The sequence below is a fragment of the Mercenaria mercenaria genome, unplaced genomic scaffold (genome assembly GCF_021730395.1).
Source record: "Mercenaria mercenaria strain notata unplaced genomic scaffold, MADL_Memer_1 contig_3954, whole genome shotgun sequence".
In the NCBI taxonomy this organism is placed as follows: Eukaryota; Metazoa; Mollusca; class Bivalvia; order Venerida; family Veneridae; genus Mercenaria; species Mercenaria mercenaria.
The window spans coordinates 140-6,929 of record NW_026462144.1 but is presented as its reverse complement, the minus strand read 5'-3'; the positions used below and the strand labels follow the sequence as shown (position 1 = coordinate 6,929).

The 6,790-nt window shown below is 32.7% G+C and overlaps 1 long non-coding RNA gene across 1 annotated transcript; it reads right to left on the bottom strand.

Annotated features, from left to right (window-relative positions):
* Nucleotides 1-3,521: 3,521 nt before the first annotated feature.
* On the bottom strand, nt 3,522-6,501 carry LOC128553568 (uncharacterized). Its single transcript, XR_008369376.1, has 3 exons — nt 6,387-6,501; nt 5,446-5,542; nt 3,522-4,922 (listed from the first exon to the last, which is right to left on the bottom strand). It is a non-coding gene; the product is annotated as an uncharacterized LOC128553568 (long non-coding RNA).
* Nucleotides 6,502-6,790: the final 289 nt, after the last annotated feature.

Sequence of the window (6,790 nt, the reverse complement as noted above, 5' to 3'; positions counted from 1 at the left end):
GTATTTTATATAAATATGAGCAACGTACGGTACCAAATGCTTGTCCCGAAGGGCGTCCATGCATTTTCTTTTACAACAGTGTTGTGAAACGCTTTGAGTTTTATTAATACTTAATAATTTACTTATCTTTTCAAAAATTATTAGTAGTACGAAATGGTGGGAGCTAAATCCCCATCAGGAGCCGAAATCCACTATGGGGGTTAAAATGTAGAACGTTAGCTAATTGTTGTAATGGGAGATTTTCTACATAGAATATTTTCATTTTTTGATCAAAGGGGTTGTTTCCCTTTGCTTATTAGATATATTAACCTGGGTGGGAAGGGTTTACTCAAGGGTGAATTTTACCCTTTTATGGGGACTCGAATCAGGTGATACTTGAGCATGAACGGTGTCTAAAGCGGGCACTGGTGTCTTGTAATGGGAGATCACTGCATAGGATATTTACATAAATTTATCAATGGGTTTTACAGACCAGTGCATGAAAGTCTGCGAGTGTAGCACCAATATTCCTGGAAGTCTGTGAGTGTGCCGGAAACAGTCGCAGACCAGTGCGATGGACTCCGGAGGGTCTCTAAATGCCAAAACTAGTCTTAACTCGGTTGTCACCAAGATTCCTGAAAGTCTGCGAGTATACCAGAACCAGTCGAGTCCCATCAAAGGTGAAATTCAACTTGAATAAACCCTCACCAACCAGGTTAATATATCTATAAGCAAAGGGAAACAATCCCCTTTATTTAAAGTATGAAATATTCTATGTAGTAATCTCCATTACAACAATTAGCTAACGTTCTACATTTTAACCCCCATTGTGGATTTCGGCTCCTGATGTGGATTTAGCTCCCACCACTTCTGTACTACTATTATTAGTTTCTTTTTTTATCCCCGTGCATTTCTCGTGTTGTTTCGACGATCTCAGTTTTACACAGGAATTTTACATAGTCAAAAAGGCATAACCTTAAAACATGCTTAACTTGTTCCATCGGACACTCATTGAAATGAATAGTTAAATCCTCCTTTTACCTGTACATATAAGGATTACTTCCCAGTCATTAAATCTTGTCTTCATTAATTAAATCTTACATTTACAACCACACTAACGATGTTTTGAACTACATTCTACACTCAGTATAACTGTTCATAGGTAATATTACCGGTGGCTGAAAGTTTTCCTGCACGAAGATCTTCTTCGCATAGTCATATCCACTTTCCATTATTTCGTCTTTTCCCCAGGACTTTGGTAGGCTCTCACACTGGCCTGTCAGCTTAGATCTACGTACAGCAATACATTCATTCTGCGTAAAATAAAAGATGTACATACATTTGAAAAATTTACGAAACATTGGGACATTAAAGGACTCCGCAGATAAAAAGTATGTTCATAGGATTTGTTGCTCATAATTTTCAGAAAAACACATTCCTGCGCTCGCACCATGAAACAAAATTTGGCAACAACTTTTTGGTGTCCAATTTATTACAGACTTAAAGATGCGCCACAAAATAACTGTATTCTTTTGTATTTCCACGACGGTAATTATACATGTTTTGCATGAAAAAAAATTGAGAAACTTGTACAAGTATCTACTAACAAATTTATTGATTTATTGTGACATATATAAGCCAAATACAATGTGCTTAATGTCTAAACATTGTACTGGATAAATGTAGCATTAATAATAGTACTGAGTTTAGATCAAACTGTGTTTCTACAGGGTAAGATAGTTATTTCTCTATGATTTTAAATCTCTGAAATGCGACTGAATGACTAAGTTTGTAGATGAAGTTGTGAAAACATTAATTCTGGGAGGGCTGAAATTGTCCATCTGTCATCACGTGGAATAGCTGTATTATACCAGTATTATGAGAATGATTTTCACGGAGTTCTTTAAGGAGAAAAAAGAAGGTCACTAGGTTGTGGTGGATCTTTAACAATGTAGAAAAGACTGTAATTCCAGTTCCAGATTTTTCAAAATGGACTTCAGTCCCGGAAATCATAGTACGTGCACACACAGGCTTTAGTATATCACAATACTTAGCAAATAGACTGGTCCCCTAGGGTTTAATTAATAATCTAAGTTCAAGTCTAACGCCTCATACTGTAGATACTTGTTTTTCATACAAATGTATAGATTCTTTAATAACAAATGGAAAGAGGCAATTTTGATGATAACTTACTTCAGCTTTTCCCAATAGCAATTACCAGTAAATTATAACATACCCAGACCGGTAGACATAGGGTCAAGGGAACCGGTTACCGCATCCGTTTGTTTATAAATATGAAACATATTTTTAATTTTGACACTTACAGATTCAACAACAACAAAATTCACTTTCATTTGAGCTGCACCATGAGATTGAGAAGACCAAAATATGTGAAGAGCATGAGATTATGGGTCCAAATGCAATTTTGGTCAAAAATGGGGTTTTGGGCTAATCTGACAGACTGATCCGTTCTGAGTAAAAATCTTCAATTTGACAACAAAAATCAGTCGTTGTCATGGAGATATTACCACTTTTCGGACACCATGTTTTTGTCTAACTGTATCAAAACTGAGGCAGCATATCTTAATAATGACACTATATTTAAATAATATCAAGATAAAATACATAATAAAATAACAAAAGCAACATGCAATTAATTTCTTTTTGTCTCTTTCTTTCATGTAGTATAAAAATATTTATGTTCTAAAAATCGTTTCTATAGCAACACTGTTGTTTAACCTCTTTTTTAACAGTCTCTTGATGAATCTAGCAATAAATTACATAGAATGTGAAATAAATACACAATTAACTTTTCTAGTGTGCTAACAGTTTACAGACATCTGTTTTATGACATTCTTTTGAACAAGATACAGAATTTATTTGATATCAAATTAGACAACATGCCAAATACTAGGACATTAATCTTATTATTATAGACACCTTATCTATATTAAACAGTAAGAAAGAAAATCAGGCATGAAGATATAATTATTAGACTGTTATTATCAACTGTGAGTTTGCTAAAATTTCAAATTTGTTTGTTTTGTTTTGGGTTTTAAAGCCGTTTTTCAACAGTATTTCAGTCATGTAACGGCGGGCAGTTAACCTAACTAGTGTTCCTGGATTCTGTACCAGTACAAACCTGTTCTCCGCAAGTAACTGCCAACTTCCCCACATGAATTATCAGAGGTGGAGGACTAATGATTTCAGACACAATGTCGTTTATCAAATAGTCACGGAGAACATAGGCCCCGCCCGAGGATCGAACTCGCGACCCAGCGGTCTGTAGACCAACGCTCTTATCTACTGAGCTAAGCGGGCGGGTTGCTAAAATTTCAAAAGACTTAGATATACTGATCAGTGAATCATTACCATGGCAACGATGTGGTATTTTCTTACAAAAATACTAACATTACCATGGCAACAATGTGGTATTTTCTTACAAAAATACTAACATTTTTGACAATTTCTTTGTAATAAATTGAATATTGGAAGTGTTTTTCCATATATTTACATCAAAAGCTGTCTGTTTTCTTATTTAAAAGTAAGAGAGTAGACATCATTCCTGAAAATTAATGTAATATGGTTTGAGAAATACATAATTTTCAGATACACCTCTCTCAGTTACAACTATTGCCATTTTAAAGCAGGCTTGTGTAATAACATAGTGCTTTGTAGATGCAATTATTACATATGAAAATATATTCACTAACATAATACAGCTTAACATATATAACATATAAACAAGAAAGATGTTGTTTACATATGATGATATCCAAAATAGTTTAAAAGTTAAATTAATGTTACCATGGCAACAGTGCACTATTTTCTTAAAATAGTAGTTTTTTGTTAATTTTCCAGAAAGAATCAGCACATTCATTTAGCATCTGTTCAGTATATACAGTCGAAACTCGGTATCTCGAATTTCAAGGGACCGTGCTTTTTATTTCGAGATAACCGAAATTCGAGTTATGAGAAGGGACGTATGGACGAAATGATGAAAAATGATGTATTTGTTTTACACCACAAATGGTCAATTATGATCATTTATAAAAAGCAAATATCATTTTATGTAATATAACTTGTCTTCCAGAACTACATATTTTCCTGATATTCCTACCTGCATTACAGCTCTGCCATTTTATGGCAGATTTGTGTTATAACATGTTTTGTTGATGGTTACAAATAAAAGATATTTTCTTGCAGAACATAGTCTGATTAGCAGAATATATATACACATGCTGTTTACATAATAAAAAAAATCTAAATTTAAGTCAAATTTGTGTTACCATGGCAACTCACAATGTTTTGCAAAACAATTAGCTATTTCTGCAAAGGTCATGTAAAAATATCTTTTAACACAATTATAACCATGGATTAACATGATTAATTCTTGAAATGAGATATATTATATTCAGCCAGTAACAAATATTTTCTGCTATATTAGTAGTTTTCTGCCATTTCTGGAAAAATCCTTCCTACACTCACACTGGCAAGGCAGTTTGGATTGTAAAAATGTTTCCTCCAAAGGTTGTGCTTTAATGTCACACATTTTTAGTTTTGAAACAACTAGGATTCATCCAACAGACATGTCTTAGTATTTCATGCATGCAGTTTTGGAAAATTTATAAGTTAAATTCTGTATTAGGATAGTGCTTCTCATACAACTTCACAGCTGTCATGACATCAAAACACTACTTTTACCCAATATTTCTCACAGTTGACTAAGTTCTACTTTTTGTAATCTGAACTAGAATTTTTAACTTTTTCAGGTCATGAGGGCAGAAAACATGACATTATTTGTGCAATATGGAGTTATTTGCTCATATCAGTATTTGTGACATGCACTCTATTCCACAGGCATGATTTCAGCTGGATGATCAGTAGAACATATTAATTCCTTCTGTTTCATTCCCATTTACATATTCATAGTTCTTTCATCACTGCAAAACAAAAATTCATCAACATTAGAACTTCATTTTAATAAGATTAGTATAAGGTTACAGAATATAAGACTGTAAAGCATCTTTTTAAGCTTAAGAGAGTCTTTTTGTTAAAAGCTGAATGAAAGCAGATTTGATAAGTATAAACTCATCCAATAATCTTACAGTATTCATGCAGAAAAAGTAGCTTTTCAAGAATACATAAACTAGCTAAGATTCCTACAGACTAGACATACAATTTATGCAATCAAACTTAATATAAACACAAATACTGTGAAAATAATTTTGAAAATATGAAAAAATACATACATGTCTTTATTGATATATTAAATTATTGTATGTCATTACTTATTCACTTCTTAATATATTACACATATTTGTTGAATGGGTCTATAATCAATATCATTTTTCTTAAAATGTTATGAATGAAATAGATCATTTATGTTTATGCTACTTTAATGTCTTTATCTTTCTTAGAATAGCAGTTTAGTAACTGTAAAAATGTATGAAGAAATTTACAAACCCCCATAAAATCCAGCTTTTTGTGTATAGACCTTCCTGGAAAATCATTTCACTGTTTAAGGTCATTGCATCAAGCCAAACAATCCTCAGTGTTTGATCTGTAAAATGAAAAAAAACTGAAAAAGGCTGAAATCTTCAAATGTGAGATAAAAATGCCCTGGGCAGTCAGCTCAATACATATTTAGCACAAAGATTTCTATAAAAAGAGTAATAGGTTTGAATTCCTGGCAAGGCTTTCAAAACAAAATGTATCTAAAGTTTATTTATTTTACTAAGTGGTTTTTAGTCACTTGCTAAGAACAGTACAAAATGGTGAGGAATCCAGAAATAATGACCAAGTGAACAGTATGCAAATTTAACATGAAAAGCTTTGGAAAAAAACTGTCTCTTTCCAAGTAAAAACAATATTTATGCCTTGTAGACATTTTATGTATGGACTGATTTGAATTACAGTACATGTAAGAAATTAGTGGTTGAAGCTGACAATAGATGTGTTTCAACTATTCCTAATCAGTCATCACTTTCATGGCATGGCTATATTTATAAAATGATCAGGGCTTTAACTTTAATATGTAACTAAACATTATGACTGACTGTTGTAATTTTGTCTGGCACCAGAGTCACAAGGTCTTATGTAATTGTCTTGCATACTGATTCTACTGAATACTTCTTGTAATTGTCTTGTATACAGATTCTACTGAATAAGATTCAAAACCGATTTAAAAAAAAGTTGAATTCATGGCAGATTTAGTAAATAAAATAAAGTCTACAATATATTGACACTTGTAAATAAAATGTGAACTGCGCTAAGTCTACCTCGAATCTGTCATTAGCTGATTAGTGTCAAATCCGGGCTATTTTTGGAAAAGATATCGGACAAAACTGTCGATATGAACTCAAATAATATTTTTAACACTACATATCGCTTAAATACTTACTTACCTTGAGATTCGCTAACTGTCATTCTTTATACAATCGAAAAAAATCATCAAATAATTGTTTTTGGTAGTTTCATTTTCTCCGCGACCTTCGATGTTTACAAATGGCGTGTCGATTCAAAGGGCGATAAATTATCAATCATTTAAAAATTTTAAAGAACACGGAAATGTTTATAAAAGTCACTTCATTTTTTTCTTGTGGCAAGGTTGAGTATTATTGGAAACAAGAAATGCATTAATTGCAGCTAACACGTGGTAACGTCCACCATTTTTTGTGAAGTAACTTTAATCGATGTTTTCTCAAATGACGTAACGCCGAATTTGGACCCAAAATGTCATGGTGCGTCCCATATATTCATAGCTTCTATGCCATCTAAACAACTGACCGCATGTATTTTATCTGATCGA